Genomic DNA, 14,679 nt, shown 5'->3' with positions numbered 1-14,679 from the left:
ATAGGGTTTTTTTTGTAGAAATGGTTTATCAGTCCAAGATTAAATTGGACTTTATTCTATGACTCTGGTATTTTCTTCTTTTTTAAATTGTTCTTAAGTACAATTGTCTCCAATATCACACCACCACTCTCCCCTATCCCACTGACACCCACATTCCACCCTCAATCCTGCCCTCCTTTGGCTTTGTCCATAGGTCCTTTCTACACGTTCCTTGATGAACCTTTCCCTTTTTTCTTCTGTTATCCACCTCCTCCTTCCCCTCTGGTTACTGTCAGTGTGTTCTTTATTTCAATGTCTCTGGTTATATTTTTCTCATTTCTTTGTTTTGTTGATTAGGTTCCACTTACTTATAGGTGAGATCATATGGCATTTGTCTTTCATTGCGTGACTTATTTCACTTAACATAATGCTCTTCAGTTTCATTCATACTGTCATGAAGGCTGGGAGCTCCTTCTTTTGTTCTGCTGCATAGAATTCCATTGTGTAAATGCACCATAGTTTTTTGATGCATTCATTTACCGATGGGCACTTAGGTTGCTTCCAGCAGTTGGCTATTGTAAATTGTGCTGCTATGAACATTGGGGTACATAGGTTCTTTTTGTTGGTGTTTCAGGATGCTTAGGGTGTAATCCCAACAGTGGAATGAAGTAACGGTCCCATAAAAGTCCTAGAGGAGAAGATAGGCAGGAAAATCACAGATATTCCACCCAGCAATATTTTTTACCAGTATGTCCCCTAGAGCAAAGGACATAAAGGAAAGAATAAACAAATGGGACTTCATCAAAATAAAAAGCTTTTGCACATCCAAAGAAAACATCAGTAAAATGAAAAGGGACCAAACCATATGGGGAAATATATTTGCCAATGATACCTCAGACAAGGGTATAATCTCCAGAACATATAAAGAACTCACATGACTCTACTCCAGAAAGACAAATAAACCAATTTAAAAACAAGCAAAGGATGAGAACAGACACTTCTGCAAGGAGGACATACAGAGGCCCCAGAGACATATGAAAGGATGCTCAGCATCACTGGCCATCAGAGAGATGCAAACTAAAACCCCAAAGAGATACCACTATGAATCTGGTATCTTCTATCTTCTCACTTACTAAATTCCTTTAGAGTTTACTGAATCAATTGATTGGCCTTCATTTGTTAAGAACATTTAACTATGTCAATCCACTATGTCATGAAAACAGTAATTTAGTCATAACTTATAGGTGTGCTTTACATTTCAGAATTTTTTCTTTTTGCCTTGGGTTTATCTTTGCCTCTGAATTGATTATTTCACTGAATGTTGAGTTGTTCATTTTTACCAGCATTACTTTTTCTGTAGAGTTTCATTGCCAGTGGATATCAGCTACACTCAAAAAAATGAAACTTGATCACCAACTTACACCATACAGAGAAATAAATTCAAGGTGGCTAAAAGACTTAAATATAAATTGAGACACCATAAAAGTCCTAGAGGAGAACATAGGCAGTAAAATCTTACATATTTCATGCAGCAATATTTTCACTCACATCTCTTTTACTGACTTAAAAAAGACACTTCTCCAAGGAGAACATACAGAGACCCCAGAGACATATGAAAGGATGCTCAGCATCACTAACCATCAGAGAGACACAGATTAAAACAACAATAAGATACCGCTTAACACCAGTCACAATGGCTATAAGAAACAAATCAACAAACAAGTGCTGGTGAAGTTGTGGAGAATAGGGAACCCTAGTACACTGTTGGTGGGGTGTAGTACCTAGTACACTGTCTATCACCTAAACTGGTGCAGCCACTGTGGAAAACAGTGTGGAATTTCCTCAAAAAAAAAACCCTAAAAATAGAACCACCTTTGACCTGGCAATTCCACTGCTGGGATTATACCCTAAGAATCCTGAAACACCAATTCAAAAGAACCTATGCACCCCAATGTTCATAGCAGCACAATTTACAATAGACAAGTACTGGAAGCAACCTAAATGCCTACCAATAAATTAGCAGATAAAAAAACTATGGTACATTTACACAATGGAATACTACACAGCAGAAAGAAAGAAGGAGCTCCTGCCCTTCAAGACAGAATGGATGGAACTGGAAAGCATTATGCTAAGTGAAGTAAGCCAGATGGTGAAAGACAAATACCATATGATCTCACCAATAAGTAGAAACCTAATCAATAAAACAAAGAAGCAGGCAAGGTATAACCAGAAACATTGAAATGAAGAACAAACTGACAGTAACCAGTGTGGACAGAGGAGAGGGATAATTGGAGGAAATAGGGGAAAGTCCATTAAGGAACATGTATAAAGGACACATGGACAAAGCTTAAGGGGGTATGTTCAAGAATGGGAGGCATGGATGGGTGGGGTGGCAGGCCATGGCAGTATGAAAATGGAGACAGTTGTGCTTGAACAACAGAAAACAAACAAAACTAAAGTAAAATAAAGAAAAATTATAGTGTGCACTACCAAGATGAAGTTGTCTCTGTGAATAAAGGCAGAAATATAAATTGAGTTCTGACTTCAGATTTTAAAACTTTCTCTGATGCCTGGCTAAATTTTGTTTTTAAAATAAGAACAAGGGGTTTGAGTTTCAAGATGCTCTACTATTTATACCACATTGCAGTGGCATTTTATGACTTTCATGAGTGGCAATAAACCACATTTCACTGATCTTGTTTTATAAGTCACAATGCAAATTTTAAAGATGAGATACAAATTCATTCTGCTGAATGTATTTGGTTCTATAGGTGATAAATATCACACAGGGGAGAGCAGGTCCTCTGAAATATTAAACTGTTATTTCCTCACTTCAGAGAATTAAAGAATAAATAACTCATGAAAAAGCGAAAAACAAGGGGTTGTTTGTATTCTATGTGTGAGATTGAAAGCATGTTGCTTTAGCTATAATATTGAAGCAGCAAGCAATTTACTTATTATCTATTTTTCCATGGAATAAAAATACATTGCCCAAACTGTGCTCCCATTTCTGTACACTTAATTTCATCTTACTTCCTCTTTGACTAGGACTTTTATGCTATAAATGTATCATGATTAAGTAGTATATGAACTTCTTTTGTGGGTAAGGAGTGTGCTATATGCTACTTATAAGAGGTCTAAATATCACTTAATCATTGTCAAGAAAAGGCTCAAAATATTGTCAAGGCAATCATCCTATTATCAAGGCTATCTTCTCTTTCCTCGGGTACATGATCGTCACCCCTATGGGTCTCTAGTGTTGTAAATTCCACACACAAAATCTCAGGAGTGATGAATGAAACACAGGATCATTTGCCTGTTTTATATATTCTGGGCTTGATCTTTTACTACGACTTAATAAAAGGGAAGATGCCCTAAACACTCAAGGTAACCCAAATTTAGGCAGCACAACTCTGATACAGATAAGCACAGCTCACCAAGAATGCCATTTTTGTCTTTGACTAGTCATCATTTATTTTTGTAGTTAATCCTGTTTAACCCCTGATGATACTGTTCATGCTTGGCATATGTGTAATGGAGTACCTCCAGGCTCCCCCAAAGTGGGCATTTGTAGTGGGGTCTAGAACGTGTGGTATTCCAGAATATAGGATAATAGGCCTGGCTGGGGGATGGGACCCATGGAGCATGGTCATTGAGAGTTATTTTGCATATCAATAACAGCAGGATAACTTCATACCTGATATGCAAAAATAGTTACTTCGGGTATCAACAAGTCTGCCTTGGAAGATGGGAGTGACTTTGACCTGTGATATAACTGGGAGGCAGCTCCCCCTGGTTACAGCCCCTGCATGAGAGCTTGGAGGTGGGAAGAGCTTTGACTGCACACCAGAGGCCATTCCTGCCCTAACCAACTACGGCAGCCAAGGAAGACAGAAACTGAGGGAGTGCTAGCAGGTGTAGCCAACCATGGGAGGAGTCAGAAATGGGGTTACAGAGGAAGATTCAAGCCAAGATTTAAACCAAGGTGTGGCTGTCATGCTGTGGCTTAGCCATGAGGTTTTCAGAGTGGAGAAGGGGGCTCCCTTGACCATGCAGTTCAGGAAGCAGGAAAACAAGATGTAACAACCATGCAGAGCTCTTAAGCAGTTTGAAAGAATGCAAGAGAGGAGAGATGATAAAGGACTACATGGAAGGACAATGTGAGACCATGCAGGAAGAAAGGGGCTGAAAGGATTCTTGCTGGTGAGCCCTGAGAAGGTGCCACATGGCTTGGGATTTGGAGATTCAGCAGCAACACAGCTGATGGTCTGGGAACTGCCTGAGACCTGCCAGCCAAGCTCAAATTACTGGAAGGAGCTGGGAGTCTAGCCATGCTACGGACTCTTATTTCTTTTTCCTGAGATATGATACCCCTCACTGGCCTGGTTGGGCAAAAACAAAAGGAAAGACTGTGTGTGTGTTGGGAGCATGTTTTGAGGGACTTTGGGATTTTTGATGGTGGCATTCCACCATTACTCCAAATCTGTATAATTTTTGAATAAATATTTTCTTTCCTTTTCACCAAACTCTAGCATTAAGAGTCATAATTCCTAACACCTGGTGGTGGGCAAAGAACCCACAGTGACAGAAAGATCCCCGGGGAAGGGGCTTGTTTCGGTAACAGTATCTTGGCCCCACGACAGGTCCATTTGTAACATATGTGCTTATTGACATTGTGGGCCCTTGTTCATGCTTTCCCCTGGTCATATGATGGCACCAAGCTATCTGAACACACTTAATAACAGTTCATATCTCTGTTATTGAGGACAAAGTGGAGATTTATCTCTTTAAAGGGAAATCCCAAATGAAGATACCTTTTTTGCTATAATAATTAAGTGGCTAACTCATGTTAAAATTAGTATTCAGTAAGAACTGAGATGTAGGTTCTACCCACATCAGAGTACAGGAAGACCCTCAAATCTATCCTAAGGCATGCAAGACAGGTAAATATTGACTAACTTCAAAAGATGTACTTCTTCAGTACAATAGTTACACTGTGCAAGAAAACCAAAAAATGTTAAGGGAATGTAGCTGAAGTAGGGCATAGAGTTTTTGTTTCTCTACTATCACATCATGTTTACACAAATGGTTTTCAGAAAAAAAAACAGTGAAAAGCAGGCATGCAAGCATGCAAATGCAGGCATGCAAAATGTTTATGTATAAACATTTTAAAGTTTGCCCATAAAAGGCATCAAAACATTGCATATAGACAACCTAGGACTACAAATTGAGCTTAAGAAATATAGCAACTGGTTTTTTATATATTTTGGATATAAGTTCTGTATTTAATATGTGATTTTAAATTTTTTCTGCCAATGTGTAGCTTGTCCTTATAGTCTCTTAACAATTTTCTTTTCCTACAAAACAAACAGGTTTAATTTGAAGAAGTCCAATTTCTCAGGTTTTTCAATGGATCATACTTTTGGTATCATATTTCAGAACTGTGTGTAACTTTAGTATGGTGATTGCAGGGGAGGAAGGGGTGTATAGAAGTGTAAGAGGCTATCAAGAGAATAAATGTTAATGAAAAATATATAATAAAAAATAAACTTAAATAAAAAAAGAAAAAATGACCAAAAAAAGAAAGGAAGAAAGGAAGAAAGCAACAGAACACTTCTGCATAACCTAAGACTAGTTTCACCCAGTATATACTGATAGGTAAATAAGAAACAGTGGTGATTTGAAGTATGGCAAGACATTCATTCAACATAAGAAGGAAGGTAGAATATATATTTCTCATTATTAGTTCCATGTTTATCCATGGAGAATTTGTGTGAAAGACATTTACACTTCACAAATCTTAGATCTTGGTTAAACTATCACCCCCTTCTTCTCCACTGATAATTACCAGGGATTTATTTCCAGGGAAGTGCAAAAAACATTGGATCCAGATAACATGAGGAAAGGTGTTTGACCTCATGCAAGTAGTAATGTCAGATCTGGAGTTAGAATATTGCTATAAAACAAACATACTAGTTCAGGTGCAGGAGACTGTACTAGAATAAAAAGTTAAGGAAATTTTCCTATCTTATAAGAGAGATATAAGGAGAAAAGTATGGAAAAAGGAGCAATAAAGTTAGAGTCAAAGGAATTTATTTAAAGATTTTATTTATTTTTAGAGAGAGGGCGAGGGAGGGATAAAGAGAGGAAGGGAAACAACAATGTGAAAGAGATACATAGATTGGTCACCTCTCGCATGCCTCCAGCTAGGGACCTGGCCCAGGCATAACCCAGGCATATGCCCTGACTGGGAATCAAACCAGCGACCTTTCAGTTCACAGGCCAGCACTCCATCCACTGAGACACACTAGCCAGGGCTTAATTAAACAGTAGTTAAATCATGTTTTCTCTTCTATTTTCCTGAGGCTACCATCTCTACATTAGTCTGTATCTTGAGATTTTAGTCGTTCTTTTTCTCCTCATCATAAACTCTTAGGTGATGGAGAGCTCTACCTTCCTGATATTTATGTGACCATTGCCTAACTTCATTCTGATCAATGTGCTCCAATACCCCTTATTGAAGCAGTGATTCTCCATGGCTCCTCAAAGAAGCACATGGGGAGATTTTATGCCTATGCCTATGGTCCCAATACAAGAGAGTCTCCATTAATTGAGGCAAGACTAGGGATTGGTATTTTTTAAAAACTCTCTGGGAATATCTAATGAACAGTCAGGGTTGCAAATAAGTAGTAACTCATTTGTTTTAAAATTTTATGTGCAGAAATAATCCTCTGGGGAACTTCTTAAAAATGTAGATTTGTGAGGCCCCAGAATTTCACATTGAGTAGGTCTGAGAAGGGGCTTCCCTTCTTATTAAAAATGGGGCTTCCATTTTTAATAAGCACCCAAGTGATACAGATGCAGATAATTCAGGGGCCCATTTTGAGAAATCCTGTATTAACACTCTTATCTGTTTCACATGCTCCCAAAGCTCTAGTTTTTACAACCTGATGTATGAAATGTGACTTTAAAATAAACATAATTCATAAACCCCACAGAAAAAATACTATCTAATTCTCGTGTCTGAGTAAATGTACTTTGTGATTGTCTTAGGTATTGACCATTTAGAAATTTGGGAAACTTTCTACCTATGTACCTGTTAGTTAAGAAAAAGTTACTTAGAAATGAGATTTCATTAATGGGAAGAATGAAAATTCCTTAGAAGTGAGAATTCAATGACTGTAGTACATTTCTATAACTGCTTAACAAATTGCTTAAAAACAACATATAGTATTATTTCACAGATTTCATGACTCAGGAAATCTTAATATGATCCTAACTGGGTCAGATTTCTCATCTCAGTCAGAGCATCAGAGATCTCAGAATCTCACAAGTCTTCACTCTAGTTTTGGCAAGGCTGTGTTAATTTATAGATGAAATGAGCTGTGATATTGAGATTTATAATAAGAAATAATATTTGGTCTCTGTCCACTGTTCTTGGCACAGAACCCCTTGGAATTCACTAAGTGTTGAGAGAGGTAAATGTGTCTTTGTTAATGATATGACTTTCGTAAAGCACCTAAGGATGGAGACTGGTTAGCAGAAGAACCAACAATGTGATTAGAGAGTTAGAACTTTCAATCCTACCCTCCCGAGCTCCTGGGAGGGGAGAGTGCCTGGAGCCTGAGTTCAGTCACCACTTGTCAACAGTTTACTCAATCCTCCCTATTTAATGAAGCATCCATAGAAACTCAAAAGGACAGGCTTTGGTAAGCTTCTGGGTTGGTGAACATGTGGAGATTTACAGAGGATGGATCTCTCTGAGAGGGCATGAAAGCTATGTTTGCTTTCCCCATACCTTTCACTGTGCTTCTCTTCCATCTGGCTGTTCCTGACTTAGATCTTTTTTACAATAAACTGGTAATCTAGTAAGTAAAATGTTCCTCTCAGTTCTGTGAGCCACTCTAGCAAATTAATCAAACTTAAGGAGGGGATCATGAAAGCCTATAATTTATAGCCAGTCCATCAGAAGCACAGATGACAACATGGACTTGTGATTGGCACCGGAAGTGGTGGCGGTATTGTGGGACTGACCCCTTAACCTGCAGGATGTGATCTATCTCAGGGCAGATAGTGTCAGAATTGAGTTGAAATGTAGGACACACTCTGCTTTTTGGTTGGAGAATTGTTTGGTGGTGTGAACAATCCCCACCATGTTGAATTGATACTAGAATCAAGCTCATGTGGTAACAGGCAGAAATCTGTTGCTTTCAGTTATGGGAATGAAGTTCCCACTTTTTTGCTACACATCTGCCAGAGGAGACTCTCAGATCCTAGAGGACCCCATAGCAGTTCCTTGTCACATTACCCTTTTAGAAGTTGCCTCACAACATGGCAGTTTATTTCTTCAAAGCCAGCAGGAAGGGAAATACTTCATTTTGGTCGGCTGAAGCACAGTCTTATATAAAGTAACGGCTTTGCTGTAAAGCATGCTCTAATGAAGGGAGTCCTTTGCCATATTCTGTTGGCTGGGAGAAGGTCATATGTTCTACTGGATCTCAAGGGGAGGACATTATGTAAAGGCTTGATTCATTGGGCAACATCTTAGATTTTTGTTTTTGACAATGACTAAATAAAAAGGTACCCTAAATATCAACTATGTCTTAGAAGGAAACATGGTAAATGGGAAAAAAATCAAAGAAAGAATTTGAGTGATTTTATCCCCATGGAAAAACTAAGGAATAGGAGAAAATCTTCAAAATAAACTATTAGAAATTTTTTAAAATATTTAATTTGTAGACAGAGGGGAAGAGTGGGAGAAAGGGAGAGAAACATCAATGTGTGCTTGCTTCTCATGCACCTCCTACTGGGGACCTGACCCACAACCCAGGCATGTGCCCCAACTGGGAATCAAATCAGTGACCTTTCGGTTCACAGGCCGGTGCTCAATCCACAGAGCCACAATAGCCAGGGCTCTTCAAAATAGATTTTATTTTTGTTTATTTTTATTGTTATTCAAGTACACTTTTCTGGCTTTTCCTCCCACCCCTCCCCACCACCCCAGCCATCCCCACCTCTCTCCCCTGTTTCCAATCCCCCTTGCTATTGTCCATATGCCCTTTATAATTGTTCCTGTAAACCCCTCACCCTTTCTCCCGATTATCCCCTCTGGTCACTGTCAGCCTCTTCTCAATTTCAATGTCTTTTGCTATACTTTGCTTGCTTGCTCATTTTGTTGATTAGGCTCCTATTAATGGTGAGATCATATGATATTTGTCTTTCACCACCTGGCTTACTTCACTTAGAATAATGCTCTCCAGTTCCATCCATGCTGTCACAAAGGGAAGGAGCTCCTTCTTTCTCTCTGCTGTGTAATATTCCATTGTTTAAATGTACCATAGTTTTTTTATCTACTCATTTGTTGATAGGCACTTAGGTTGCTCTCAGTAGTTAACTATTATAAAGTGTGCTGCTGTGAACATTGGGGTGCATAGGTTCTTTAGGATTGATGTTTCAGGGTTCTTAGGATATAATCCTAGCAGTGGAATTGCTGGGTCAAAAGGAAGTTTCATTTTTAGTTTTCTAAGGAAATTCCATACTATTTTCCACAGTGACTGCACCAGTCTGCATTCCCACCAACAGTGCACTAGGGTTTCCTTTTTTCCACAACCTTACCAGCAGTTGTTATTTGTTGATTTGTTTATGATGGCCATTTTGACTTGTGAGAAGTGGTATCTCATTAGACTGGTGATTTTTTTTAGATTTTATCTTCAGAGGGGAAGGGAAGGAGAGAGGGAGAGAAATATCAATGTATGGTTGCCTCTCGTGCGCCCCGCTGCCAGGAGCCTGGAACTGGCCTGCAAGCCAAGCATGTGCCTTGACTGGGAATCTAACCGAGATCCTCTGGTTCACAGGCCCATGCTCAATCCACTGAGGTATACCAGCCAGGGCTAGACTGGTGATTTTTAGTGTGATGCTGTTATAGAATATATGTTCCATTTAATGAATTTAAAAGTTAGGTTCTTTTAAATGGGTCTATGAATTGAATATATTTAAACCAACTGTTAGGTGATACTCTTTGCAATATGACCTTGGATGTACAGCCACTAGTTTTTTCTCATCCAGTTTGGGATGAATTCAGAATACAGTCTTGAAACTAAGCTCATGGAAGGGGTTGACTATTCTCTCACTCTGGTGCCATTACAAATCAGTGACTTTAAATGTTTTATTTTTTACATTTAATTATTTTATTTAATTTTGTGAATATATTCACATGGCTCAAAAAATCAAGTATAAATAGGTACATGGTGGAAAGTCTGCCTTCTACTCCTATACCCAGTTCCTACCTCATGCTTCATATTTAACCATTGTTAATTTTTCTATTCTGTATCTTTCCACATCACTATGCATTGGTTCATTTCTATTCTGTTGCATTGATCTGTCTGTAAATTCATGAAACAATGTGGCTGTGTTTTATTTTGAGGCTTTATATTAAATTTTAATGTCTAGTAGGAAAAAGATAATGTCTAGTAGGGCTGATTTCTCATTCTTACTTTTCTTTTTTCTGTTTTCTGTGATGATTATTTGCTTGTTTTAATACAAACTCTAGAATCAGCTTGTCTAGTTTAAAATGATTAGTATTTTAAGCAAATCACATATGTATAAATTGATTTAGGGAACACTTATATTTTAATGACATTGTCTACAGAAGCATAGTAAAGTCTCTGGATCATTGATTTATTTGCTGATAGTGCTAAAGGACACGTGAAATAAAATTTCCAAGTTTCTAGCTTAGGTTTCTGGGTGGAAGTATACTTGTAGCCAAACAAGTTATAGGTACATAAACAAGATAAACCAAACAAAATTAACACTGTGTGTGTGTGTGTGTGTGTGTTGGGGAGGGGAAGAAGAAAAGGAATCAATTCACTTGATTTTTACTTTTATTTGGAAAAATTTCAAACATTAAGAAAAGAAGCTAGGATAGAATAAATAACACCAGAACAGCATTCACCAGATTCAATTATGAGCTGGTTGCTTCACTTGTTTTCTTTCTTATACTCACACACTCAACAGCATACACACACACACACACACACATATTTTTTGGTGACTTATTGTCACCCAAATTAAAAAAATAACAACAGCAAAATACAGCACAAATCACAAACAGGCGGCTAAAATTTTAAATGTGACCTCTCTCTCCTCTTTAGGATAAACTGTACAGCAATTTTTTCTTCATGAATCTAAACATGTTTGTGGGTTTCTGATAATTTACTCTAATAGTACATCATCCTAGGAACCTGCATTTCCAGGATTTTTAGTTTTTGTTATGATTTTTACCTCCTTAATTTTTTTAAATCTTTTTTAAAAAATATTTATTTATCTTTAGAGAGGAAGGGAAGGAGAGGAGAGAAAGATCAATGTATGGTTGCCTCTTGTGAGTCCCCTGCTGGGAACTGGCCTGCAACCCAGGCATGTGCCCTGACTGGGAATCGAACCACGATCATGTGGTTCGCAGGCCCGCGCTCAATCCTCTGAGCTACACCAGCCAGGGCTACCTCCTTAATTTGTCTTAAGGAGGAGATGCACTCTCCTTTTTCTCTGTGTGATCATTTATTGTTTTTTCTGGTTGAGAATCTGAATTTTCAGCATCACCATTCTTCTCTGCATTCCTTGGCCTGGCAGCTTCACTGTGGACTCTTGCACTGGGCCTCTTCTACAGGCTCTCTAGATGTCACTTTAAAAGAAAGATTTTATGTATTTATTTTTGGAAAGTGGGGAAGAGGGAGAGAAACATCAATTGGTTGCCTAGTATGTATCCCAACTAGGGACTGAACCCACAACCCAGGCATATGCCCTGGCTAGGAACCTAACCAGTGACATTTCACTTTGTGAGGTGATGTCCAACTAACTGAGCCAGACCAGTCAGTGCAATGCCATTTTTTTCTTCCTCTGTTTTGCTATTTACATGAGGAGCTGACAAGGAATTATTGGAGCCCTTAGATATTCTGTGTGTGTGTGTATGCCGGGAGGTTTGACTGTTATGACTGGTAGTTGGAGAGACAGGCATTTTCTGGGCTATGCTTCCCTCTGACTCTTCATTCCTAGGTAGTCCCTAAATAAAATTCTCTGAAGATATTAATATTTCTGGTGAACTGTAGGAGCTTTCTCCTTTTTCTTCTGTCTCTAACTGAATAAACAAAATGCTCCAGAGCACTCTGCTTAATATTGGGAATAGTATTTTCCACAACAGCTTCATGATGAATACATTTTATGAGAGGAGATTTAAAATTTCCATATCCAAGCTCACCAAAACTTTAAACAATGTGGGTGATTCTTAAATAGTTATGCTAGGACTCATAAGATGCTGAAACGATTCTTACCAGTTAACAGACCCAGCAGCATTTCCAGTTTTAATAATCAGTCTTTTTCCTTTCTCTGACTGGCTTATTTCACTTAACATAATGTTCTCCAGATTCATCCATACAGTCACAAAGGGTAAAATTTTCTTCTTTTTTATGACTAAATAGTATTCCATTGTGTAAATGTTCCATAGTTGTTTTGTTCACTCATCTACTGGTGGATATTGGGTTGATTCCATATCTTGGTGATTGTAAATAATGCTTCAATGAACATAAGGGTGCTAATGTACTTCTGAATTAGTGTTTGGGGTTCCTTCTGACATATTCCCAGAAGTGGGATCACTATATCAAAAGGAAGTTCTATTTTTAACATTTGAAGACTCTCCATAGTGCTTTCCACAGCGGCTGCACCAGTCTGCATTTCCACCAACAGTGTAAAAGGATTCCCTTTCTCCACATTCTCACCATCACTTGTTTGTTGATGTACTGATGATAGCCATTCTGATAGCTGTGAGATGGTATCTCATTGTGATTTTAATTTTCATTTCTCTGATGATTAGTGACCTTGCGCATCTTTTCATATGCCTGTCTTCCATGTATATGTCCTCTTTGGAGAAGTGTCTATGTGGAATCTAAAGAACAAACTTAACTAACCAGCAGAGACACATTCATAGATGGAAAATAGAGCACAGCTAGCTGGGAGGGATTACAGATTAGAGGAATAGAACAACAAAATAAAAGGACTCATGGACATGGATAAGAGTATGGTGACCATTGGAGGAAAGGGAGTATGAGGGGCTTAAATGATAATGAAAAATACAATAAAGAACAGGGCTAAGATGGAGGCATAGGTGGAAACACTGTACCTCCTCGCACAACCAAGTTTATCAACAACTGTTGTGGACTGCTCTGCCTGGTTCTAGAATTGTAACTCTACCCCTGTGGCTAAGGACCTCTGGAATGCGAGCCACAGGAGACAAAGTTTGTCTCCGGTAGCAAATGCTGCCTCAGTTTCCTCCCTGCCCCCAAAGCATGGTAGGAGGTCCTTGGTAGGTAGGACCCCTCAGAGGAGGGGCAACCTAGACCAGATATGATCACTTGGGAGGCCATTATGGAAGGACTCGGGGAGGGGGGGCTGCAACAAATAGCAATGGACTCTCGCCCCCCGGCTTTGACAAAGCCCGAGTCCCCATGAACTCTGGGAGAAGCGCTTCTTGGCTCTAATCCCCTTAAGCCTGAATACCTGATGGGGAAGGGTGAAGCTCCTTGCCTTGCTAGAGGGTGTCCTGGGGAAAAATCTGGCATCCAAAAAGACTTTCTGATAAACCTGTGAAATCTGCTCCACCAAGAGTGCTTTCATTCATGTGTTAAGGGTTCAAGCAGGAAAACCTAAAACTCTGTTCCATATTAAGCCCTCAGATTTCTTTGAAATGTTATCTACTGTTTTATCCTTGCCCTGTATTCCTGTGTATTACAACCCAATAAAAGCCCTTGGAGGAAGGGACTGAATGCCTTTTTCCCCTGAAAAACTGACCACTGCTCAAGGCCTGTTTTCCCTGAGAAACTGGCCACCTCTCCTTCCCAAGCAGATCACATCATGTCTCAGTCATGTTTACTCTCATCCGTGGAACATGGGGGAACTTGTGAGGAAAGTCACCTCCACAAAGTACAAATGGCATATTTCACATAGAACAAATACTTCAAAAATTTATATGGAACCATAAGCAACCCTGAATAGCTGCTAAAATTTTGAAAAAGAAGAGCAAAGTAGGAGGGATCACAATACCTAATATCAAACTGTATCACGAGGCCACTGTAATCAAAACAGCCTGGTACTGGCATAAGAACAGGCACATAGACCAATAGGACAGAACAGAGAGCCCAGAAATAAACCCAAGTTTCTATGGTCAATTAGTATTTGACAAAGGGGGCAGAAGCATAAAATGGAGTAAAAAATACCCTCTTCAATAAGTGGTGTTTGGAGACCTGGACAGCTACATGTGAAGAAAGGAACATCAACCACCAACTTACACCATACACAAAAATAAATTCAAGGGGGATAAAAGCCTTAAATATAATTCTTGATATCATAAACGTCCCAGAGGAGAATATAGGCAGGAAAATCACAAATATTTTATGCAGCAATATTTTCACCAATATGTCCCCTAGAGCAAGAGACATAAAAGAAAGAATTAAAAAATGGGACTTCATTAAAACAAGAAGCTTTTGCACAGCTAAAGAAATCATTATCAAAAAAGAAACCAACTGTGTGCAAAAAATATATTTACAAATGATACCTTGGACAAGGCTTTGATTTCCAAAATATATAAAGAACATTACTCCACTCTAGAAAGACAAATAACACAATTAAAAAATGGACAGAGGACCTGAACAGACA

The 14,679-nt window shown here is 38.7% G+C and overlaps 1 pseudogene; it reads right to left on the bottom strand.

The window, feature by feature from the left end:
* Window positions 1–11,491: 11,491 nt before the first annotated feature.
* The window catches only part of LOC118983777 (opioid growth factor receptor-like protein 1), a 29,346-nt pseudogene continuing 26,158 nt past the window's right edge, over window positions 11,492–14,679 (bottom strand).

This window comes from Sturnira hondurensis, unplaced genomic scaffold, assembly GCF_014824575.4.
Source record: "Sturnira hondurensis isolate 20B ecotype Veracruz unplaced genomic scaffold, ASM1482457v3 Scaffold0003087, whole genome shotgun sequence".
NCBI lineage: Eukaryota > Metazoa > Chordata > Mammalia > Chiroptera > Phyllostomidae > Sturnira > Sturnira hondurensis.
Note: the sequence above shows the minus strand (reverse complement) of the source record. Positions and strands in the feature narration are given on the sequence as shown.